Source organism: Dermacentor andersoni, chromosome 1, assembly GCF_023375885.2.
Source record: "Dermacentor andersoni chromosome 1, qqDerAnde1_hic_scaffold, whole genome shotgun sequence".
In the NCBI taxonomy this organism is placed as follows: Eukaryota; Metazoa; Arthropoda; class Arachnida; order Ixodida; family Ixodidae; genus Dermacentor; species Dermacentor andersoni.
This window is the reverse complement of record NC_092814.1, coordinates 8,702,895-8,729,384: the sequence shown is the minus strand read 5'-3', so window position 1 is coordinate 8,729,384 and position 26,490 is coordinate 8,702,895. Positions and strand designations below refer to the sequence as shown.

Here is a 26,490-nt window from a genome sequence, read left to right as displayed (position 1 = left end):
ATAAACGGCAAGCGGCGACACAGTGCTGTGCCAACATTTGTACTATTCCTGAAGGCTGCCGGTCACATTCGCTACGTAGATGGGTGGGTCTTTACGTGTTGTTGTGATTACAAATTACAGAGCATTACCTGTGTCAAACGGGAAACAAGAGACAGTACCGTAATTTCCGGTGTTTAAGTCGTGTTCTTGTTTATCCGAAAATTTCTTCGGTGCATCTTATACACCAGTACGCTTATATATGGCCTTTTCTCTTTCTTTTTTATTTTTTTATTTTTTGAAAGAACTGCCATCAAAGTCTATGCTATGGCCACACGAAATGCACTGTGTTGACCTCCTCTGGCATTTGCTACAGGTTGTGTGCATGCTATGGAGATACTGGCTTCTTCTCATGATCGAGTAGCCGAGCGCAGTGCGAGAAGGACGGAGCAACAATGCAAGTGGCGGCAGGCCGCGAGTCGTCGCATCTGCAGATCACTCTCAAGATACGGTGCGCGCCGCTACCCAAACTACACAGTTGCTACCAGAGTACAAGCCCCCTCCCCTCCCTCCCCCTTATTTCCGGCGCTTCCTTCCCACTTACTCACCATCGCACGCTTTCACTTGCACATACAGCATATACGTGTATACGGCATGCGGGGACAATGTTATCGCCCTTAGACTTTATACAGTATATCGCGGCAACCATGACGGCAGAAATGCGCCTGGCGTGTCCATATCATTGCTTGCGCGAGACCCTACGTCACTGTATTCTTTTTTTTTTTTATGAACAGGTGCGTCTTATACACCGGTGCAACTTATATACACTTTTTTCCAGAAAAACTGCCGTTTTGAGGAGGTGCAACTTATACAAAAATGCGACTTATACACCGGAAAAAACGGTACATTCGGTGCAGCACTATAAACTCGCTTAGTTACCATCAATGTCAGCGATGGCATCCGCATTCTTGCGGTAGAACTACACGGCCTATAAATGAGCGCTTATGTCGAGCACAGTTTTTTCTAATAATACTTTATGGCACTTGCAAACTGCAAGTATGATGAGGCAAAAAAAAAAAAAAGAAATCCAAGAATCGCTTATAACAGCCCATAATATATGTGCCTGAGTTGCAGTTGCCATTGTTTAAGTAGCTCGGCCGCTCATATTGACTCGTCTCTGGGTGTAACAACACAGCTCATGTGCGCAGATATGTATGTTTTGCTGTTTTGACATAATTTCATATCAGCGATGCGCTGTTTCCACAATATCCAAATCTAACAACGACCTGTGCCTGTAGATGTCGATGTAAACAAATGCACCGCTTTAGTGAACCCGACATGCACATGGAAGGCTGTGTTCACAGACTTCTTGAATGTGCGAAATGTTTAATGAATGTGTAAACTGGATACAAAAATCGAGGTGCAAAGCAGACATCAACGACAACAAGCAAGGCAGCCACGCCGGCAGACAGAACTCGGCATGCTTTTATTGGCTGTACTGTTAGCATAACAGCACACTGAGGCCTGCTCACCCAGTAGTTGATGAGTGCTACATGGCTTTCAGAAATGACATGCTGTCCCGGAGATGCCATTATTAATTAATCTTGAACCACAAAATGTACAACCCACGCGCACTTAGCATGGGCGCAGGTACCCTTCCAAATCATTTCCAGCGGCGTGCGGCAGAGGGCAGCACAGGAACATGAAAAAGGTGGATTGGTTATTTCTCTAAAAAATATTAAATATACGGCAATTGTCCATTAATTCTCATGACTAAAAATAATGTAAATTAAAACGAAAAGTAGTAAACTACAGTAGTCACGAGTGAGTGCTGTCTGCATAATATAGGAAAAAACATTTCACAGTAATAGGTCAAAGCAACAAGTTTGTAGAAATTTTTCTTCCAGACATAGTTTCACTTGTGTGCACAACCTTCTGAGTGCCCGGACGGCATCAGAAAACTTTTTTTCAGGAATAATTCGCTTCAGTAATTACTTCCCACGTTGAAATGGTAAAATAGCATTATTTTCTTCAGCATAATCAGAGGTGGTAGAAAAAAGACAGTACGCTTGAGATGGAATAACCTACATATATATTGCTACATGCATATTGGGTGTTTCTTTTGGACGATGCGTGCGGGCACCCCGACAAAGAAGACGAACTGCTCCAGAGTCGTCTCAAGCTGTCGGCTGAACTGGCCAACACTGCAGTTGTTTTGTAAATATACTTCGTAAATTGCCTTTAATGTTAAATCCATCGTTTGTGTAACAGTATGTATATATATAGGGGGTTTCTTCAAAGTTCAGCACGCAGGACCTGACGTAACATACACAGGAAAGAGATGACGAACTTTTTGGAAGTATTCTTTACTTAGCGTTTTCGGCTGGTGGACCAGCCTTCGTCAGAGTACAGTAACGCATGTACAACACATACACAGCTTTAAAGGCACCGTATCACAAGCAGAGGGCGCGCTATCTGCACTGACTAGACCATACACTGCGCATCATAAATCATTATCATTGTGCATTATTAATGATTATGAATGACACGCATTTTGGAATACAAAAAATGAAATGCAGATGTGTTCAGGATACAATATACACAAACATGACTCTCAGGTAAGTGCCAGCAGTTGCCATGATTATGTGTAGTGAAAACGAAATGACGTACACATGCAGATACAAAGGCGTGATGTTTAGTACATGGCATCTGTAAGTGCAACCTCGAATTATCTAAAAATTGACATGTTAAGTGTACAACTTCGAGCCACAGTGACATACGTCAAAAGAGCCACTTGTAAAAAAAAAAAAGAGAGAAAAAAAGGGTTGAAATCATATACGTACACTGTGTGGGAAGTGTATATTTGTGCTCAATCTAAAGTTAGACAGGTTAGTTTTCCTTTGTTTTCATTTATTCCGGACGAGACAGTGTTAAATTTTTGAATCGGGTAAGATTCGCGAAGCTCGCAGTCATGGTTGGTGCGGAATCCAGATTCGAGTATTGTTACTTTGAGATTGTTAAACGAGTGGCCCGGCATGTTAACATGTTTCAAGAGTGGTAGATTTGGTTGGGATTTGGCATGCGACCTGTGGTTGTTAAAACGGATCCTGAAAGGTGTTTCAGTCTGGCCTATGTATTGCATGTGGCAAGTGCCGCACTCGAGCAAGTGCACTACGTTATATGAATCACAGTTGAAACTGCCTTTAATAGTGAACATGAATTGGCTGGCTGTGCTGGTGGCAGTCAATGTAGGCGTTATGTGAGCGCAGACTTTGCAACGTGGTTTATTGCAGCGGCTGCAACCGGTCGGGTTAGAAAGGGCGAATCTGGATACTCGAATCTGGATTTCGCACCAACCATGACCGCGAGCTTCGCGAATCTTACCTGATTCAAAAATTTAACACTGTCTCGTCCAGAATAAATGAAAACAAAGGAAAACGAACCTGTCTAACTTTAGATTGAGCACAAGTATACACTTCCCACACAGTGTACATATATGATTTCAACCCTTTTTTTTCTCTCTCCTTTTTTTACATGTGGCTTTTTTGACGTATGCCGCTGTGGCTCGAAGTTGTACGCTTAACATGTCAATTTTTAGATAATTCAAGGTTGCACTTACAGATGCCATGTGCTAAACATCACGCCTTTGTATCTGCATGTGTACGTCATTTCGTTTTCAGTACACATGATCATGGTAACCGCTTGCACTTACCTGAGAGTCATGTTTGTATATATTGTATCCTGAACACATCTGCATTTCATTTTTTGTATTCCAAAATGCGTGTCATTGATAATCATTAATAATGCGCAATGATAATGATTTATGATGCGCAGTGTATGGTCTAGTCAGTGCAGATAGCGCGCCCTCTGCTCGTGATACGGTGCCTTTAAAGCTGTGTATGTGTTGTACATGTGTTACTGTACTCTGACGAAGGCTGGTCCACCAGCCGAAAACGTTAAGTAAAGAATACTTCCAAAAAGTTCGTCGTCTCTTTCCTGCGTATATATGTATATTGCAAAGGGCTGTTTATTGAATAATTCAGCTAGTAGCGTCAAGCACAACTGAAAAGTCAGGCGATGTAGAGCAGAAACTGCTAGATGGCCATGTTGCTCCCTCTTGTGCCAGTGCCTGGCACAAGAGGGAGCAACATGGCTGGCTCAGTGGTTGCACTGCAGGCATCGAATAGACGGCTTTGTCCGTGTGCTTTTCTTCTTTCTTACAATTGTGCCCAGTGCAAAAGCCTGGTGCAAAGGTGATCCTGGCGACTTACGATGTGGAGACGAGCAGGTCAAAGTATTGTTTCAGGCAGTGAATGTGTACAATATCCCGACCATAGCGGTGCTTGTCAGATGTTGATGTAAGCAGCTCTATGACATAGCTGTCTGGAGAGGTGCATTCAATGATGCAGTATGGTCCGTCATACTTCGAGAGAAGTTTTGTCAAAAGTTCAGGCATGGTACAAGGCACAAACAGCAATACCGTTGTGCCAGGAGCAAAGTTCAGGTTGGTAGTGTCGCCATCACGATTGCATTTTTGCCGTTGTTGGTCATTGGAGATGAAATTTTGGGCTAACTGACGGCATTCCTCAGCCTATCTGGCGACGGCTGAAACGGGAGCAGATTCTGACGCGTCTGGTTAATAAGGTAAAATTGTATTGATGGTATGGGAAGGATCGCGACCGTAGACGAGAAAGTATGGGGAAAATCCTGTAGTACTTTATGTAGCCATATTATATGCGTACGTGACAAACGGGAGAATGATGTCTCAGTTTGTATGATCTGATGAAACGTACATGGCAAGCAAAGGGTTTGATTTAAACACTCCATAAGCCCATTAGTTTGAGGATGGTATGGTGTGGTGGTTCGGTGAACAATGCAGCATTGAGCAAGCAGAGCATCAACCACCTGTGACAAAAACATGCGGCCTCTATTGCTCAGCAGTTCCCGAGGTGGGCCATGACGAAGAATGAAACGACGGAGCAGAAAGGTTGCAACGTCACTGGCGATGGCTGCAGGTAAAGCAGCAGTTTTGGCATACCGTGTAAGCTGATCAACTGTGATAATAATCCATCGTTTGCCAGCAGGTATTAGTGGAAGCGGCCCGTACCGGTAAATTCCCACACGGTCGAAGGCACAAGCAGGGCACGGAAGTGGCTGTAATAAACCGTGGGCGGGATGAGGCGGGGATTTGCAGCGTTGGCATTGCAGGCACGAGCGCACAAATTTTTTAACAAAGCTAAACATTCCTTGCCAGTAGTAACGGTGCTACAGGCACTCATATTTCTTGAAGACACCCGTGTCTGCACACTGTGGGTCAGTGTGGAAAGACATGCGCATATCGGAACACAAAGTTCTCGGGATAAGAAGGAGCCACTTGCGATCATCAGGCTAATAGTTGCGTCAATACAAGAGGTTGTCCTGGATGGCGAAGTGAGCAGCTTGGCGATGCAGGGAACAGGAGATGGGAGATGCAGGCAAGCCAGAAAGGAGATCCAAAAGAGAGGCCACCCAGGGATCCTTGCACTGCTCTGATGTAAAGGTGTCTATGTCGACCAATGACATCGCCTCAAAGGTGGAGAGTAAGGCAGTGTCGGCTGGCAGCGGAGAATGTGACAGAGCCTCTGCGTCAGTGTGCTTGCAGCCAGAGCACTAGACTATGTATATGTTGTAGTCTTGAATGCAAAGAGCCCAGCAGGGAAGGCGTCCAGACGGGTATTTTAAAGAGGATAACCAACAAAGGGCGTGATGGTCAGTCACCACGTTGAATGGCCGGCTGTATAAATAAGGGTGAAACTTCTGAGTGCCCAAACAATAGCCAGACATTCTTTTTCTGTGATGCTATAATTGCGTTTCGCTTTGGTCAGTGCACGACTGGCATAAGCAACAACGTACTCAGAGCAGCCAGGTTCGCGCTGCACAAGGACAGCGCGAAGGCTAGTACCGTTGGCATTGGTATGCAATTCAGTTGGGGCAGTGGTGTTGTAGTGTTGCGGTATAGGCGGAGACGGGAGGAGACTGCGTAAGGTCATGAACACGGTGTCGCATGCAGGAGTCCAGGAGGATAGGCCATTGGCGCCACTTAGGAGTTCCGTCAGAGGTGATTTAATTGAGGCAAAGTTGTGAACAAAGTGTCTGCAGTAGGAACAGAGGCCGATGAAGGCGCGGAGTTTTTTTAGTGTCTTAGGCTTTGGAAACTCTGCCACAGCCTGAAGCTTTAATGGGTCAGGACAGATTACGTCTTGGGATACGATGTGACCGAGAATCATGAGCTTGCGCACAGCAAACTGGCCTTATTCAGGTTCAGTTGCAGGCCTGCGTTGGTCAAGGACATTAACACTTGCCTAAGCTGTCGAAAATGCTTGTTGAAATCAGGGGCGAACACAACAATGCCGTTGAGGTAGCATAAACATGGGCTCGATTTTTTACTGCGCAAGATATTGTACATCATTCGTTCAGATGTTGCAGGCCCATTGCATAGTCCAAATGGCATCACGTTAAATTCGTATAAACCTTCTGGAGTAATGAATGCAATTTTAAGGTGATCAACTTCTGACATCGGGACCTGCGAGTAGCCCGAGCATAAATCCAACGAACATAAGAATTCAGCACCTTGCAAACTGTCTAGCGCGTCGTCAATGCGTGGTAGCTGGTACACGTCTTTTCGTGTTATCTTTTTAAGATGGCAATAGTCAACAGAACCGAATAGAACCACCGGTGATGCCTACGGACTATTGGAAGGTCAAATGACGCCGTGCTGAAGCGTGTTGTCGATGTGCTCACTGATGACCTGACGCTCCTTGGCTGAGACATGGTACAGGCACTGCCGCAATGACGCGTTGGAGCCAGTATCGATGTGATAGCTGACGGTCGATGATCGGCCCAGAGTAGGCTGAGCAACGTCAAAACAAGAACGAAACTGGGCAAGCAGGTGGAGATGCTGGGAGCATTGCTCGGAAGTAAGGTCATTGGCTATGAAAGGAGCGAATACGTCAGATGATGGCGGAGCAGAAGTGGAAAGGGCACAAAAGTCAGTGAGCTCTGCATCCAAAGCAACCGGCACGTCGATAATAATCATGTCATCAAGGGACTGAACATGGCCAAGTGCTTCGCCGCAGAGAGCCATCAGTGGTGTAGGAAGTGGATTGCAGACAACTATGGAGCTGAGACTGGCTGAAATGTCAAGTGTGGCAAAAGGGAGGGGAATACCTTTGCGGGTTATGAAGAATTCCGAAGGAGTGAAGAGGACAGAGCCTTCAGAGACAGTGGTGCAGAAAACAAGAACAATGGCAGTATTGTGATGTCTTCCCGAAGGGCCAGCTTAGCGAGAAAAGTGGCGCCAGCAAGGGGCACATCACACAGAGGCAATAGTTTGACTTCAGCATGTGCGCAGTTGATAACGGCATTATTTTGCAAGAGAAAGTCCCAACCAGTGTATAACGTCATGAGAGCAGCACGGCAAAACCACAAACTCGACAATGTAGAGAACGCCCCGATTAACAACTCTTGCTGTGCATGCTGCTGAAGACTGAACTAGCTGGGCGCTTGCTGTGCAGAGAGAAAACCCAGAAAGTGACGCCGTCACTTTTCGTTGAGCGCAAGAGAGGCATTTAGTACAGACACAGCTGCTCCAGTATCAGTTAGTGCAACGGTAGGTACACCGTCAACAGTAACGTCGATAAGGTTCGAAGGCGACATTGGAGGAGTTGTAAAGATAGATGGTGACGCAGTTCCTGCCTTCTGAACTCCAGCGCTTAGTTTTCCTCTTGAGCAGGTGAAGGACGCCGACGCATCAGAGACAACAAGCAGCGACAGGGGGAAAGTGAATGATGTGCAAGTATCAGGCGCTCAGTTGGTGACCTGCTCGACTGCTGATTAAAACAAGTGTTGTGGAAAGGTTGCGCGTCGGCATAGGAAGGTGTCTGCACAAAGCCATTAGAGTGCAGCATGCAGTGGCGGCAGAATCTTGCAACATGTCCGGGTATACCGCAGGCATAACATATGGGTCTGTTATCCTGCGTGTACCAAGGATTTACAAAGGCGGGAGCAGGCCGGTTTACGGGATGATGAACAGGTGGCGGCAGCCATGGATGTATTGCAACAAGTGGTTGGCAAGGAGGCTGCACAGTGACAGAGGCATAACTGAGGGGAGTGGCGACAGGGTACTGCTGATGCTGCATTGGTAGAGCCTCAGCAGCTTGCTCTTCAATAACCCACTGGAGTGGCGGGTCGAGCTGTGTAGGTGGCGGTTGCGGCAGCGATTGTTGTTGGGGTTGCTCAGCAAAGGGTAGTAGAGAAAGCTAATGTGCAACTTCCTCCCACACGAATACTTGGATTTGTGTGACCAGGGTTGAGTGATCAGAGCAGACGGCCATGGCAGAGAGGGCCTCGTCAGCCACTGAGGGGCGCCTGGTCAAATCTTGCTGCCTCCTCAACTCGTCGTAGCTTTGGCACAAGTTTATGAGCTCGGCTACGGTACGCGGACTCGTGGCGATCAACAGGTGAAAAATAGAAGCATCCATACGTTTGCACAGGTCTAGAACCTCTTCAATATAATTGGGGAATGTTTCACCCGCTTGTTGTGCTCGCTCTCGTAACCACTGCTCGGCGCACAACTTGCGGATGGCGGGGCGACCGAAAGCTTCAGCGAAACTGGCCTTGAACGCTGACCAGGACTGAAAGTTGGCTTCGTGATTTTTATACCACAGGTGAGCCACTCCAGCAAGGTAGAAGATGACATTATTTAACTTGGAGGTATCATCCTATGGATTGTGGAAGCTTACTTGGTCATATGAAGACAGCCAATCGTTAACGTCATGCTCATCCACAGCGCTGAAAACCGCTGGATCACTGTGCCAAAGAGTGCCAGAACAGGCCATGGATGGTGGCGGTGACGTCTGTGGAGTAGAGTCAGGCATGACTGGTGGCAGAGTCTTAGACCGGAGTTCCAGGTTGGAAATGTTATTGAAAACCCAGCACTTCCACCAGTTGTAAAGGGATGTATTTAATCATTCAGCTGGTAGCATCAAGCATAACCAATAAGTCAGGCGATGCAGAGCAGGAGCCACTGGATGGCCGAGTGGTTCTCTCTTGTGCCAAGCAGTGGCGATCTGGCTGGCTCAGTGGTTGCACTGCAGACATCAAATAGATAATCTAGCTGCCTTGTTTGTGTGTTCTTCTTTCTTACAATATATATATATATATATATATATATATATATATATAATGCAAAGCATTGAATCACAGGATCTGGCTGTAAAACAGGTCATAGAAACTTGTAGGAAAAATACCAGAATGTTACTGATGTTTCGGCCAGGGACTTGCCTTCACTCTGAGGGAGACCAGACCCTGGCCGAAACATCAGTAACATCCTGGTATTTTTCCTACGGGTTTCTACTCATTACACCAGTATATATGGTATGTCCATAAAATGTACGCAGCATGTCCCCATGATGTCCCTTGCGGATATGCCAATGATGTCTTCAGGACACAGAAAATGCGCCCAAACGGTCATGTAACGAACGTTTGCATGATGCATTCGACCCACGACTAGGATATTCATGTCCTGTCAGTGGATGTCCATAGGGCGTCACTGGGTAGAGTGCATATCTCAAAGCACTCAGGGTGCCTAGGGTGCCTCGATGTCCTCCTCACCCACCGCTCCGTACAGGGTGACAACAACCACGTCGTCTGCTAAGGCGGTTGCCATGTTTAATCTCGCTCTGCAGTTTCCTGCACCTAGTGTGGTGACGCAAGACAGTCTTTCTGTACTTACAGACGTTCGTGTGAGGAATAACCACGCTGAAGCGTTCCTGGGAGGTATAGCGCGGCCTCTTGCAATTCCAGTTATTTGCTTATCATGTTTACTTTTTCATCTCAGACACAGCTCAAACAACTTAGTCATTGGAGCTAGTCCACCAAAAATCGAGTTTTAAGGTGGAAGCCTTTAATGGCTCATTGTCAAGGTCATCTGCCGTTAGCAGAAACTGTCACAGCTTTCCGGCCTCCTGATTGGTCTCCCCTCTGTCATGACATCGCTGTCGCTAGGCACAGGTGTGCGCCTCCTGATTGGCTCGCGTGCGTAATGTCACTGTCGTCAAGTGCGGTTGTTGGGGTGGTTCGGCACCGCGCGGGATGACTCATCACATCGGCATGCGTGCCGGCCATGGGTTCGACGGTGCGCCCTAACGTCACTGTAATCAGGCGCTTGAGGTGGCCTCCTGATTGGGCGCTGTGCGGCCTGACGTCACTGTCACAAGGGGCGCGTGGTGACCGTCTGCTTGGGTATGGCGTGGCAGTGGCAGTGGCGGCAGTTTACTTCGTGGTATCGTGTGGGAAGGATGCCTCGTCTTGCCAAACCAGTGTCTCCTGCTAACACGTGACATGCAGCAGCCGCTGAACGCAAGCAGTGCTCAAGAGAGGCTGAGCGTATACGTCGCATGCATCAGGGCGGCGAGGCGCGTCCGACACCACAGAGTCCAGGGAAATGACGGGCCAACGCAAGAAATGCAATGCGTTTGAAGCGTCTTGCTGCATCTCCAGGTACCAAGGCAAATGAAGCTCGGAAGTGCCATGACCGCCATCTTGCCGCGGCAAGCCGAGCAAGTACAAGTCAATCGAGCGAAGTGGATGATGAGAATGGCCAACTACACCCCAACACCGCCATGGAAGATGCGTCTCCTCCTGATCCACAAGCAGCACTGCAACAGTTCCAGGCGGCCACAAACTACTTTAAGAGACACTTCGTCCAGAACGATGCTGCAGGCATTTAATAAACAAACAAACATTCACATAACAGTGTACTAGTTGTGCGCCTCCGTGGTGTTTCCAACGCAACAAATCACCATTGGCAATGGTGTCAGGCTTCCACCGTTTCACACTAGTCTCGACAAAGTGTCTTCCTTTTTTTTTTTTTGTAACATTTGTGAATTGAAACTATAGACCACGTCTGCCTCTAATTTCTGCCTGTAATGTATTGAAAAATAAATACTGCATACTCAAAAATGTTTTCAGGGTAATTTAGATCACTTCATGCTTTTTGAGCAAAACATGAACAAGATGGAAGCAGGAGCCAACGTTTCGACAAGTGGACTTGTCTTTTTCAAGGCGACATATGCTCTCCTCGGCACAGTATATATAGGTACATTTTTTCTATAGGGGAGATAGGGTAAGGCAGGTGGGCAAGGTAACGACTGAGGGTGTGTTAGCAGTGAGGATGCAGAATTGAAAAGAAAGATGCTGTGCTACTGAACTTAAACGCTACATGTTGTAATAGTATTGCGGAAACCCACAAGTTGGAGAGAAGTAATTAAGGGAAAATGAGACATCCACCCAATCGTAGCAATTGCTACAATCATAGTAATCGTAGCAATCGTAGCAATTGCGCTTGAGTTCGCTTCGAGTTGTTGACAGATTCGACTTTGCCCTGCCATCTGCTAGCCGCCTGGTTAGCTCAGATGGTAGAGCGGCTGCCCGGAAAGCGGTAGTCCCGGGTTCGAGTCCCGGACCAGGACGAATTTTTCTTCAACTGCGAGGTATTTCTTTTTCGTTTGAGGAACCCATATGGGTTTCCTTTGTAGCAATTGCTATGGTTGGGTGTATGTCTCATTTTCCCTTCATTAATTAAACTCTACATCCTACAGTCAAATTTCCATTCTGCATGAGACAGAAAATACAAAGAATCACACCTCATCCATAAGGTAGAAGACATTACAACCAATAGGCATAAACATTTCAAAGGAAGCCTTAGAATTTATTCACTATGCTAAATTTCAGAGTATAGGCAACAGCACTTAGTTATTTTTCATTGGGTTGCTTAGTCTTCTGTTATTGGGTTGTCAATAATATTCCAACCTCCCCACATCCCTTGTCTTTCATTTATTCCTTTCGTTCTTTTATTAATATATTTATTCATTTTTTTCGATGAGCACCATTTTCTGCCACTACATTTATTCTCTCTTTCAGAGAGATGAGAGTTCACTGACCTCCAGCAAGGGGGGAGCAGATACCCCCCCCCCCCCTCCTTGTCCAGGCCCCTTCCATGCAAAGAGGAACCTATAATGACACATCAGCTGGCTGACACACGGTGCTAGCTCACATTCCTCCACCGATGTTCATTAGCACATCATTTTTCTTTTAAATTCTACACCCTCACCACTAACACACCCACGGTCGTTACCTCGCCCACCTGCCTTACCCTCTCTCTCCTTTAGAAGAACCGTACATACTGTGCCGAGGAGAGCATATGTTGCCTTGAAAAAGACAAGTCCGCTTGCCGAAACCTTGGCTCCTGCTTTCATCTTGTTCACGTTTTGCTCATCGTCTTGAATTTCTATCTTCCCCATTCCCTGTGTTTTCTTTGGATTTCATGCTTTTTTAATGTTAGAGGTGATAAGCATTGCATGGTGCAGCGGGGAGAGCAGCTGCCACCCCTTGTCATTTATTTCGGAAGTAAAACATGAAAGAAATAGCAAACATAGATTATAGTTACAATGAATGAGTCAAAATTTATTGGAGGCTGACTCCGGCACATGTTTTGCTCCCATGCCCCTCATTGACTCGTGCTTTTAGTTCACGTAGATGTATCCGAAGCCTTGTCTGAGCATTGCTGGAGATCAGAAGGTTCTCGACAATCTCCTTGGGCTGGCAGCATGCCTCCGTGCTTGGCTTCAGATCCTAGTGAGATAACTAGTCACAGTCTGCACTGGTGAGCTCACTTTGTAGACCATGTCAGTCCAAGCAGCAATGCCATTGAAGTACTTGCCCCAAAAGTGCAGCTCTGCATGGCACATGCTGATATATCCTCTTCAAGATTCCTTTTAGAAGGAAGCCGCCAACGTGGAACAAGACGCCACATGTAGCCGCTGGTCATTCCTCAATAAACAGTATAAAATGTCTCCAGTTATGAGTGCATGCCTGCCGGGCTTTATTTGTAGTGATTAGCACTCATGCATGGAAACCCACGAGTTCTGCAGAGTAGGACTGTCTGTGGCTGCAGCACAGCTTGCCAATAATTACCTTTGATTTTATAATTTACACCAAACCTGTTATTGAGACTAAATAAGCGCTCAAACAAGTAAGCTGGCACAGACAAAAGTAAATAAAAGACACATAAAAACTAATGCATGTACAGAGACTAATAAGTGCAAACCCAAACCTATATCAGGAACCAAATTTCGCAATGAGGTGCAAATTTTAGGCAATCTGGGACTGATAAAGGTAATAATATGGGGGCAAAGTTACGAGTGTGGGATGAATTACCTACGTAGTGAAAAATTAAGTCAATTTTGGTAATTGCACACCTGCTCGGACCAATTTCGGGGCTTCATGGAACTGTCGCAAGAGATCAACTAAATTTGTAAGAAAGAAAGCTTCTACGAATAGAGTGCATACCTTCGATAACATGCTGACGAAGGTAGAATCCTGTAGGGCAAGTTAGAAAGCCAGACAATATTGTCATGAAAAGACAATGGAAGATGTACCTGGCGTCGGCGAGGCAGACAGTTGTACAAGATGGCGTGCAATAACTCAAGGCGGCGTCCTCAGCCTCTACTTCTTCAGCGCCCACCTCTTGCCGAGTGCGCGTTCCAGTCCCAACTTCTTTCTCAGCGCTGGCTCGTGACACCTAGCGGCATTATTCCCCCGCCAAAAGAAAGGCATTGACCCAATGCTTACTAAACTAGAAAGTAGAAGTATGGAAGTCGTATGAGATCGGATTGGAGCCGCCTTAACGCGCGAAATACGGCTTGAGGCCGTAGTTCGCTTCACTAACTCGGCGTATCACTTTGTAGGGTCCAAAGTATCTTCTAAGGAGCTTCTCAGACAACCCCTGGCGACGGACTGGAGTCCACACTCAGACTTGGTCACCTGGCTGGTACTCGACTTGCCGATGTCGAAGGTTGTAGCGTCATGCGTCTGTACTTTGCTGCTTCGTGATGTGTATGCGCGCGAGTTGACGAGCTTCCTCTGCGTATTGAGTAAGTCGCTCGGCGTCGGAAGTAAGCGATGTGTCGGTGTTGTGCGGGAGCATAGCGTCTAGCGTGGTCTGGACCTCGCGCCCGTAGACAAGACGGAACGATGTGAATCGTGTGGTTTCCTGAATGGCGGTGTTGTACGCAAATGTAACGTACGGTAGGACTTGATCCCATGTTTTATGCTGGACCTCCACATACATAGACACCATGTCAGCAATCGTTTTGTTAAGCCGTTCCGTCAGTCTGTTGGTCTGCGGATGATAGGCAGTCGCCTTGCGATGCTGCGTACAGCTCAGCTCGAATATGTCCTCTTATCACTTGGGCTGTAAAGGCATAGCCTCTGTCGGTGATGACGTGATGGGGCACCATGTCTGAGGACTATGTGATCGATAAAGAACTGGGCAACTTTGTAGGCCATGGAATTTTGTACAGCTTTCTTCTTGGCGTAGCGTGTTAGATAGTCTGTGTCAACTATAATCCACTTGTTTCCGCTGGCTGACAAGGGAAAGGGTCCCAGAAGATCCATGCCGATTTGATAGAACGGCGCGCTAGGTGGTGCGATGGGTTGGAGTAACCCCCTGGGCTTTAAAGACGGCGATTTCCTGCGTTGACACTCACGGCAGCTTTGCACGTAACGCTTCACCGTGGTAGAAAGTCTGGGCCAGTAGTACGTCTGGCATACTCTTGCAAGAGTGCGTGAAAATCCCAAGTGTCCAGACGTGGGCTCATCATGGCAGGCTAGGAGAATGTCATCACGGAGGGCGGCAGGTACGACCAATAAATACTCTTTGTCGCTGGCACTCGAGTTTTTCTTGTAGAAGACACCCTTTCAGAGGCAGAAGGTCGAGAGACTGCGAGAAATGTGTCGTGGGATTGTAGCATTCTTGCCTTCTAGGTGATCGATGAGAGGGCGTATTTCGGTGTCCTCGCGCTGCCGTGTGATCAGGTCAGATGCAGTGAGGGCCCCAAGGAATGCGCCGTCTTCGTCCATGTCCTTATCGCAAGTTTTGACGGGAGCGCGCGACAACGCGTCTGCATCTTCGTGTTTGCGGCCCGATTTGTAGACAATGGTAACATCGAACTCCTGCAGAATGAGACTTCATTGAGCAAGTCGCCCGGACGGGTCTCATAAGTTGGCTAACCAACACAAGGAATGGTGGTCTGTCACCACCTTGAAAGTGCGATCGTAGAGATAAGGCCGAAATTTCATGATGGCCCACACTACCGCTAGACACTCTTTCTCGGAGGTGGAGTAGTTGATTTCGGCGCGTGAAAGGGTGCGACTGGCGTAAGCGATCACTCACCTCAACGCCTTCCTGGTTTTGAACGAGTACAGCGTCACGACCGATGTTGCTTACGTCAGTATGCACCTCGGTGTCAGCGTCCTCGTCAAAGTGAGCGAGGACGGGTGATTCCTGCAGGCGTTGCCGTAACTCTGTGAAAGCTGCGTCCTGCTCATCCGTCCAAACGAAGGGTGTGTCTTCTCGCGTGAGGCGTATGAGTGGTTCGGCGATGTGCGAAAAATTAGCGATGAAGTGATGATAGTACGCACACAGACCAAGAAAGCGGCGTACTGCTGTCTTGTCACGAGGAGTCGGAAAAGCAGCAACAGCAGATGCTTTGTCTGGGTCAGGCTGGACGCCGTCGACGTTCACAACATGCCCGAGAAACTTCAGCTCTTCGTAACCGAAGTGACACTTTTCTGGCTTTAGTGTGAGATTAGCGGAGCGGAGCGCCTCAATTACCACCTCTAAACGTTTCAGATGTTCTTTGAAAGTCGCTGCAAACACGACGACGTCATCTAAGTATACTAAACAGCTGTGCCACTTCAGACCCGTCAGAACAGTGTCCATCATTCGTTGGAATGTGGCCGGTGCAGAACACAGGCCGAATGGAAGTTCCTTAAATTCGTACAGCCCATCTGGGGTAACAAAGGCAGTTTTTTCGCGATCTCGTTCGTGAACTTCGATTTGCCAATATCCGCTCTTCAGATCTATGGATGAAAAATACCTGGTTCGCCGCAGTGGATCTAACGAATCATCGATCCGCGGAAGCGGATAAATGTCTTTTTTTGTGACATTCAACTTTCTATAGTCAACGCAGAACCTAAGCGTTCCGTCGTTCTTTTTGACTAGGACCACCGGCGACGACCAAGGGCTTTGGGATGGTTGTATGACGTCCTCGTCGAGCATTTCTTTCACTTGTGCATTAATCACGTTGCGCTCTTTCGCCGATACGCGATAAGGCAGTTGTCATATGGGACGAGAGTCATCATATGTGATTATTCGGTGTCTCGTGATGGGCGTCTGGCGTACCTTAGAAGAAGATGTGAAGCGAAGCACTCCTTGAACCGAAGGAGCAACTTGCGCAGCGCTTTCTGCTTTTCCTCCGAAAGGTCTGAATTGATGTCGATACCCCGCAGGGGCGTCTGCGTCAGCAGGCGTTTGGTGTGTTGCGACACCACGGACCCGAGCACACGAGGGTTGGACCCTCCCGCGTGTAGCCGTGCGCGGCTTAGCCGTGTCCGGGGAAAAGGGGATCCTGGGGGTTGAGCCAATGCCGGGTGTTTGGACCTTTACGGCCCCTCGGCGGCGGCAACACACCCCTTTGGCCTCGGCTTCACGTAGACGGCACCCCCGGACTGACCCACCCGGGGGAAATCGGTAGTTGCCTTTTCCTGTCTCTCTCTTCCTCTAATCTTCGTCTTTCTCTCACTTTTTATCTTTCCTGTCTTCTCCTAGCTTCCACTTACTTCCAATTTTTCCAGGCAGCAAGGGTTAACCTTGTGTGAATAGCCAACCTAGGTTATTTCGTATCTGGTTATAGTGGTAACGTACTGCTGGCGTTTGCAGGCCGTGTTTTACGGATCCTGCAGCGTCCCCTTGTAGGACTCCACGGTGGGTGGCTGGCGTTACTGCCGAAATTATAATCTCTTATGGCTTCTTCTTTCCCCCCATTACCTGATCGCTCCCTCAAGAGGGGGCGCACCGATGATGTCTTTGAATTTTTTGCCCGCCAAAAAGAAACCTTTCCTCGTTTCCATGTAGTGCACTCTGAAACACCAGGCAAACCCGTGCGAACAATCTCTCCATTCCTCGTGTCCAAGTCTCTTACCCAAGTTTTTGGTACAGGTTATAAAGCATCCAGGATGGCAAGCGGCGATCTCCTCTTGGAGCTCCGCAACCAGAAACAATATGAAAATCTACCCAATCTAGTTTCATTTGGTGACGCCAAAGTAACAGTAACTCCTCATCGTACCATGAATACCACCCGTGGCGTAGTCTCCGATGATGATTTATTGGAGCTGACTGAGGCTGAGCTCTTGGAGGGCTTCAGCGAACAGAATGTCATAAATGTCAGAAGAATCAAGATGAGGCGAGACGGAAAAGAAATTGCGACCAAACACCTAATACTCACCTTTAACTCCAGTGTCCTGCCCGAGTCAATCGAGGCCGGGTACATCAAGCTTCGTATAAGACCGTATGTGCCGAATCCCTTGAGATGTTTCAAATGCCAACGTTTTGGCCACAGCTCGCAGAGCTGCCGAGGCCGCCAAACATGCGCCAAATGCAGTGCCCTTGAACACGCCACTGAAGCATGTAAGAACTCTCTACACTGTGTAAACTGTGACGGGGACCACGCCGCGTACTCGTGGTCGTGCCCCTCCTGGAAGAAGGAAAAAGAAATTGTGACTATAAAAGTAAAAGAGAATATATCGTTCAAAGAGGCACGAAGGCGGGTAGCATACCTGCCAAAGAAAACCTTTGCCGATGTGGCGCGTCAGGGGGCAGCGTCACAACGGCCTCCGGCGGCTGTCCGACCCACAGTCAGTGAGTCGGCAGTCACGCCATCTGCCCCCCCGGTGGTTGCAGCTAGCGCTGCTCCGCCAACCGAGCAGACGGAGCCATCGACCCCGAAGGTGGGAGCAGCCGAGGCTGCCCCAACCTCCGAGGCCCCCTCCAGCGCTGGCAACGGCCAGCGCAGCCAAATCCCTCAGGGAGCCCCATCGACCTCCGGGCTGGTGGGCGCAGGGGTCTTGCCCTCCAAGGCAGGACTCTCCCTTGTAACTTCTCGCTCGCAAGAGCACGTGTCCGGCGCCTCACAAGAGGCAATGGACACTACTCCGGACCTCAAGGCGCACCAAACGCCTAAGGAGCGGCGAGGCTCCCTCGAACGCTCCAGAAAGGCCAGAACCCCCGTTACAGGGCCTCGAAAGAGCTCTGTAACCTAAATCATCACCTCCCTTTCCGTACACACAGCACTTATTTACTTTCAACATGGATACACAAATCATTCAATGGAATGTCAGAGGTCTTCTTAGGAACCTTGATGATGTGCAAGAGATCATACACAAACACAATCCAAAAGTGCTGTGTCTACAGGAAACACACCTAAAAACACAACACACAAACTTTCTCCGACAGCATGTTACTTTTCGCAAAGATCGCGATGACGCAATCGCATCATCGGGAGGTGTTGCAATTGTAATCCAAAAGGGCATAGCATGTCAACATTTACAGCTACGAACGGCCCTTGAAGCAGTGGCGGTTCGAATAGTTTTGCTAAACAAACTTATCACTATTTGCTCGATTTATATGCCCCCACACTACAAACTAAGCAAACATGAATTTCAGTCATTAATAGATGAATTGCCAGAACCCTATGTTGTTCTTGGCGATTTCAATGCACACAGCACCTTGTGGGGAGACTCTCGTATCGATGCGCGAGGGCGTCTCGTTGAACAGTTCCTTTACTCTTCTGGAGCGTGCCTTCTAAATAAGAAAGAACCCACATATTACTCTCTTGCGAACAGAACCTTTTCGTCAATAGATCTTAGTATAGTTTCCGCCTCTTTACTGCTCGAACTCGAATGGGAAGTTACGAGCAATCCTTACGGGAGCGATCACTTCCCCGTATTGCTAAGAACATCTAAAGAAAATGAATTTCCCCCACAAGCTCCTAGGTGGAAGATTGATACAGCAGACTGGGAGAAATTCCGAACTCTCAGTAATATTTCATGGGATGAGATGTCCTCGTTAGGAATTGATGCTGCCGTGGAATACGTTACAGCCTTCATAATAGATGCCGCAACTAAATGTATATCACAAGTAAATGGCTTGGCATGCAAACGGCGTGTCCCGTGGTGGAACGAGGACTGTAGGATCGCTCGTAAGAAACAGAACAAAGCGTGGGGGTTGCTACGCGCCTCTCCCACTGCGGAGAATTTGTTTAACTTTAAGAAAGTGAAATCGCAAGGCAGGCGAACACGCCGACAGGCTAGAAGAGAGAGTTGGCAGACGTTTTTATCCGGTATCAACTCGTATACAGATGAGGCCAAAGTCTGGAACCGGGTTAATAGGATAAAAGGGCGACAAACATATTCACTTCCTTTGGTAAACACACAAGGTGAAACACTAAAAGATCAGGCAGATTCACTTGGGGAACACTTCGAGAGCGTGTCGAGTTCAAACCATTATTCGCAATCATTTTTGAAATACAAACAAATAGAAGAATGTAAGCCCATAATACGAAAATCCAGGCAGAATGAACCTTATAACCGGCCTTTCAATATTGCTGAGTTGAGAGCTGCCTTGACCACATGCAGGGGCTCTGCGCCGGGGCCTGATAGGGTCATGTACGAAATGATCAGAAACTTACACGCTGACACCAAACTTACACTACTCACGCTTTTCAACGCTATTTGGGCTGCGGGAAACCTCCCATCCACATGGAAAGAAGCGATTGTGGTCCCTGTTCTTAAACAGGGCAAGGACCCTTCCTTGGCGGCAAGTTACCGTCCCATAGCTCTTACAAATTGTCTCTGTAAGCTTTTTGAAAAAATGGTTAACCGCAGACTTGTACATTACCTTGAACTCAACAATATCCTCGATCCCTTTCAGTGTGGCTTCAGAGAAGGGCGGTCCACAACCGATCACCTTGTGCGCATTGAGGGAAACATTCGCGACGCCTTTCTACATAAACAATATTTCCTATCCGTATTCCTCGATATGGAGAAGGCGTACGACACTACGTGGCGCTATGGAATATTAAGAGACTTGTCGGGAATTGGCATCCGTGGCAATATGCTCGTCTTAATAGAAAGCTATTTGTCCAACCGTACATTTCGCGTGAAAGTCGGCAATGTACTGTCGCGACCTTTTATACAGGAAACTGGTGTACCTCAAGGAGGTGTACTTAGCTGCACGCTCTTCATCGTGAAAATGAACACCCTTCGTGCCTCGTTACCGCCAGCCATTTTTTATTCTGTTTACGTAGACGACATACAGATAGGATTCAAATCCTGCAACCTTACAGTATGTGAGAGGCAAGTTCAACAGGGCTTGAACAAAGTGTCCAGATGGGCAGAAGAAAACGGATTTAAAGTCAACCCCAACAAAAGTTCTTGTGTGCTTTTCACAAGAAAGAGAGGACTCATTGCAGAACCCAGTATCGAAATGTGTGGTCAGCGAATTCCTGTGAACAAAGAACACAAGTTCTTAGGCATCATACTTGATTCGAAATTAACTTTCATTCCACACATAAAGTACCTCAAGGTCAAATGCTTAAGAACCATGAACTTACTTAAAGTGTTATCCCACACAGCATGGGGCAGCGACAGGAAATGTTTAATGAATCTTTACAAGAGCCTCATCCGATCGTGGTTGGACTACGGTGCCGTGATCTATCATTCTGCAGCCCCGAGCGCGCTAAAGATGCTAGATCCGGTCCACCATCTAGGAATTCGACTGGCCACTGGAGCTTTCAGAACAAGTCCCGTAGAAAGTTTATATGCAGAATCAAATGAGTGGTCACTACATCTGCAGAGAACATACATCAGCCAAAAATATTTCCTGAAAGTCCACTCTAATCCACAACATCCATGTTTTAATACCATTAACGATACGACATATGCTACGCTCTATCATAATCGTCCTTCCATAAGACGGCCTTTTTCGATGCGTGTGAGGGAGCTTAGTGATGAAATGCATGTCCCACTCCTCGAGCTCCGCCTAATGCAGCCAGCCAAGCTGCTACCTCCTTGGGAGTGGCAGCACATAGAATGCGATATATCTTTCATGCAGGTTACAAAACACGCTCCAGAGATTGAAATACAAATGCATTTCCGGGAACTCCAATACAAACACTCCTGCACGGAGTTCTACACAGACGCGTCGAAGTCACGCGAGGGGGTGTCCTATGCAGCCGTCGGCCCATCCTTCTCGGAATCCGATGTACTGCATCCGGAAACAAGCATCTTTACGGCTGAGGCCTACGCACTGTTGTCGACTGTAAAGTATATAAAGAAATCAAAACTCGAGAAATCAGTTATATATACGGACTCACTAAGTGCTGTGAAGGCCCTAATATCATTTTCTAAGCACAAAAACCCAGTAATCAATGAACTCTATTCCGTCCTATGTAAAACGTATATATGTAACCAGCATGTCATCATATGCTGGGTGCCGGGTCATAGGGGCATCGAAGGCAATGCTCTGGCGGACCGGATGGCCACATCAATTGCATCGTATTCTGTAAATCCTACCGCAGCAGTCCCTGTCACAGATCTGAGGCCCTACTTGCGCAGAAAACTGCGGAACTACTGGCAACGCTCGTGGGACATGGAAACAAATAATAAACTGCACGTAATAAAGCCACAATTAGGGTTCTGGCCTTCTGCAACAAAATCACGCCGGACAGATGTCCTACTCTGCCGGCTAAGAATAGGACACACTTTTGGCACACATAACTTTTTGCTCACGGGAAACGAGCCTCCAACCTGTGGTAGATGCGGGGAGAGGCTGACCGTCCTCCACGTCCTCCTGGAGTGTCGGGAAGCCGAACATGACAGAAAGAAACATTTTCCCTTAGCATACCGGCAGCATATCCCCCTTCATCCTGTTATGTTACTCGGAGCAGAACCGCTCTTCGACACTAACGCAGTCCTAGGTTTCCTGAAAGATGTTGTATTACATGTAATTAGCCCATACGTTTGTAGCGCCTCCTCTCTATAGAGGATAGCGCTGTGATAGTTTTTCCGTATAGCACATGCCTCTCGTCCCTTGCGTGTCAAGGGCTCTGGCGAGGCAGCAGTGCTACAAGTGATTTTACCAGCTTATATATTTTCTATTTTGCATCACTCTTTCACGATGGATTTTATTGCACATAGAACACGTCATTGTCATCGACATATTCTTATTACAGATAGATTTTACGCACTCTAGAGCGACTATTTTTAAGGCCCCTATACAGCCACTTTACATTAACCCCATCGATGTCATAACTACATTGCAAACTCATCACCACTGCCTTGGCGCTCTTTGGCCACACTTGGCCCTTGCGCCAGTAAACACTACATATCATCATCATCATCATCATCAATTGATGTCGATATTGCTGAGTGAGTTGGGTTCTGCTTTGTCATAGACGCAGAGCATTCAGCAACATCGGCAATGGGCTCAGCGAAAGCGATAGTAGTACGACGAAATAGGTGCCGATGTTCCTGGCTGAAGTTCGTCACGCGGAGCACAGAATGTCCACCTCGAAGCATAATGAGACTGTGGGCTGCACATACACCATGATTCAGCATAAGGTAGGAATTGCCCTCTGCAACAGCTTTGCCGTCACGCAGATCATCGCATACGACCGCTACCAGGACACTTGTGTGTGGTGGTAAAGTTACACTGTCGGCGTAAACCCGAAGCGCATTACGTCGGCAATTGTCGCGGCTGTTCGCTGCTCTCTTTGTCAAAAAAGTCACTGTGCGCTCCCGTAGGTCTATAATGGCACCATACTTTCGCAGAAAGTCGACACCCAAGATAAGGTCCCGAGAACAATCGCATAGTATAAGGCAGCTGGCTGGAAACGTACACCCACGAATTTGTACTCTGACCGTGCACATGCCCAACGGTGTTACGATATACGAATTTGTGTTCCAGACCAAGGCATTATAACTTTTCAAAGGTTCGTTGCTAGTTTTCCGCACAAGATTGAGTAGTCGGCACATGTGTCCAATAACGCACTAACCTGGCGTGGCGGCCGTCGAGCACAGCAGGTAGATCTAACGAGAGTCTGTCGCTGAGTTGGGCTGCTGTCGTCGCTGAATCATGCTGAATAGATCGTACTCATGTTGATGGGAGGTCTTCGGAAGGGCGATTATCAGCGGCCTCGCCCTGAAGGTCGCTGTTCTTAGTTTTCCCGGCGCGGGCCTGGCGATTGTCCCTGCGCTGCCATTGGAGGGCTTTTAGGAGCTGGGGAAGATCACCTGGGGGACGGGGTGCGCCAGACGTCAGATTTCCTTTCGAGCGGGCGCCGATCCTCCATACGTTTAATCAGTTGCACTGATGGGAGTGGCGGGACGTATGACGTGGCGTAAGACGTGGCAGGGTCGAAATGGGTCGCCTCAAAACTTCCGCAGACGACGGCCGCTAATAGTGTGCTGTCACAGGCGGCGCATTGCTGCTCGGAACGGGACCTTGGATCGCTTGCTGCACTTCATTCCTCACAAGTGCAGAAATGGAACCTAGCGTGGGCTGAGGCGGGCAGGTGAGCCATTGAAGCTCGTCATGCACCACAGAGCAGATAAGGTCTCGGAGAACGTCCACGTTTCCAAAGGCAATCGCGTCCATCAGTGAAGAAGCGCTCGCATGCCTGTCATACGGAGCTGAGCACTGGTCCAAAGGTGAAGTTGCGTTCAATTGCCTTTCATAGAGAGCTGAGCGCTAGTGTAACATCTTTTCCATCGTGGTGGCTTCGGTTAAGAATTCAGCCACGGTCATCGGCGGGCTTCGAACAAGGCCAGCAAATAGCTGTTCCTTAACTCCCTGCATTAGATGGCGCAGCTTCTTTTCCTCGGACATGGTTGGGTCCACCCGACGGAAGATGCGCGTCATATCCTCAACGTACGACGTCACGCTCTCATTCGGCAGATGAATGCGGGATTGGAGTACCCGTTCAGCTCGTTCGCGGCGGTCAGCATTGGTGTAGGTCTCCAGCAAGGCACGACGAAACTCGAGCCACGATTTGATGAGCCCTTCTCGGTTCTCGCACCAAGTGCGGGCACCATCCTCCAAGCTGAAGTAGATGTTCCTTAACTTCGCCGCGTCGCTCCATTCATTTATCTCGGCAACGCGCTCAAACTGGACTAACCAATCTTCTACATCCTCGAAGATATCCCCGTGGAACACTTTCGGCACTCGGAGATTCTGCAGCAGATACTGAGTTGCCGTTGTGGCCGTACCTTGCCTAATGGTCGGTAGGGACATCGACGTTCCTTCCATACCGGTGTGTGGGGGCGTCGATGTTGTTGCGGAGAGATGATCAAGGTCCGGAGGCAACCCTCGGATTCTCCTGCTTGCCCGGTGAACAGGTGTGTTCACTAGTAGAGGACTGGTACTCCTGCTACCAGGAGGGGTTTGTGGCATCGGATGAACCGTACCCCGCACCTCCACAAGTTTTGTCACGAAAAGACAATGGAAGATGTACCCGGTGTCGGCAAGGCAGACAGTTGTACAAGATGGCGTGCAATAACTCCAGCCGGCGTCCTCAGCCTCTACTTCTTCTTCTTCAGCGCCCGCCTCTTGCCGAGCGCGTGTTTCAGTCCCAACTTCTTTCTCAGCGCTGGCTTGTGACACCTAGCGGCAATATCAATATTTTACTGCAACACCTAAGCAGCCCCGATTTTGAAGCACAGCTATGGGCTGTCCATCAGGCCCTTGACGCAGCAGAGAGGCTCGGCCTTTCTGTATCGACGTGGGAGCGGCCTACTACATGCTGACGCGCGTTCCGTAGGACCAGAATAAAGTTTTACTATACCATAGTTGATGCGTAAAGGAATTAAAGAGTGTGTTGGATTGATAATTTTGTTGGAATACAATGTATCTGGAAATCAAAAGTGGTTTATAAGTGTCTACCTGCATTAACAGCATCACTGAAACTTGGATTGGATGCTCTGAGGTTGCAGAAGTCCAACTATTTTTTGCAATGTCGCCTTGTCAACACGCGCAGTAATAAAATGAAAAATTTACTTTACATGTACTGTTTTCCTGAATTTTAGTTTGTGATTACAAACTACTTAAATAAAAGCAGAACGTGCTGTATTCACACTGCACATACATGAGGCATTCATTGTCTGCCAATTATCCCATTTATTCTTTACCATCGATAGAAGCCTTCTTTTTCGATCTCTCAAATGCATACAATTGCCAGCCATTTCTCCAGTTATCAGAGTACTGTGAGACACAGCACCCAGTCATTTTGCAAAAGTCCCAACATGGCTGGCAATGCGTGCAATGGCTGCTAACCATCCACGTGTACGGCGGCCGCCGAAGCTAAGATGGAAAATGGCAGAGCGTGCCTGATTTTGAGGGAGAACTGTTAGCATCCACCTCTCAAATAATATCGCCACTCAACACCACTTAGGACAAGTTCTAGGTGGTGTTGCACTGCTCTGTATGGAGCAGAAATGGAGGTGTGCATTGAGAGGATGGATGGATGCTATAAGCACCCTCCTTGAAACAGAGCAGTGGGTTGTATCACCAAACACTTTTTCTTATTTTGCCTAATGTCCTACCTACCTACCTTTTTTTTTTTTTTATACAGGCTTCCCAGCATCGATTTTTCTGAACTGCTATTGGGAACTTTGTTTTTGTACACCTCCATTGTTTGTGATCTCCCTACCTCTCTACCAGCAAACTTCCAATCGCCTCTTACTAATCTCTATTGCGGACATGTTTACTTTCCTCCTGCTATCCCTGAACCCAAGGGCTTCATGGAAGCCAGAGAAGCCTAAACCGACAGCTAGGTAGATATCTTCACAGTCTAATAAAACATGTTTCATTGTTTTCATAGCTTCACCACAGCAAGCACATGCTTCTTCTTTCTTGCAAAAGGATAGACAGTTGGGCGAGTTGGTACGGTAACATTATTTTGGCTTCTAGCGCGAAGTGAAACACGGACACAGAAAGGAGCAGACAGGACGAGCGCAGACAGGACTGGCGCTCGTCCTGTCTGCTCCTTTCTGTGTCCGTTTTTCACTTCGCGCTAGAAGCCAAAATAATCTTCTTTCTTGCTGTACCTCGCTTTATAACCACGCGGTCTATGGCATCCTGATCTCACTTCAAAAAGAAAAAAAGCTTCCCTTTGAGTTATCATAAATTGTTTCTTTCCTGATTTTGTTTTTTTCCTCCTAGGTAGTTACTCGTAGCAGGCTTCTTTTCCATTGCCGCCACCCATGAGATTGTCGTAGCCTCTCTGACTTTGCGTTTGTCGTTCTTTGTTGGCATGTTACTTACTATACCGGTCGCATACTTGCTGGTAAGCTTCCTTGTTCTTTTCCTCCACTGTGAGTTAATGTCCTTCCTGTACAAATACCTGAACACTCTCGCAACCCATTTACTTTCTTTCATGTTCCTCAATCGTTTTTCGAATTCAATTTTACTCTGAGCTTCCCGAATTGACTGGTCCATATCACCCTGCACAGCTTCATTTGTAGTTTTCCCATGAGTGCCCAGTGCCAGGCGTCCCACTGACCTTTGATTGCCGCAAG

At 47.8% G+C, this 26,490-nt stretch overlaps 1 protein-coding gene and 1 non-coding gene across 5 annotated transcripts in view; both read left to right on the top strand.

The window, feature by feature from the left end:
• The window catches only part of Hr96 (Nuclear hormone receptor HR96), a 137,232-nt gene that overhangs the window by 56,169 nt on the left and 54,573 nt on the right, over positions 1-26,490 (top strand). The window lies entirely within an intron of this gene.
• On the top strand, positions 11,415-11,487 carry TRNAS-GGA (transfer RNA serine (anticodon GGA)). The gene has a single exon. It is a non-coding gene; the product is annotated as a tRNA-Ser (tRNA).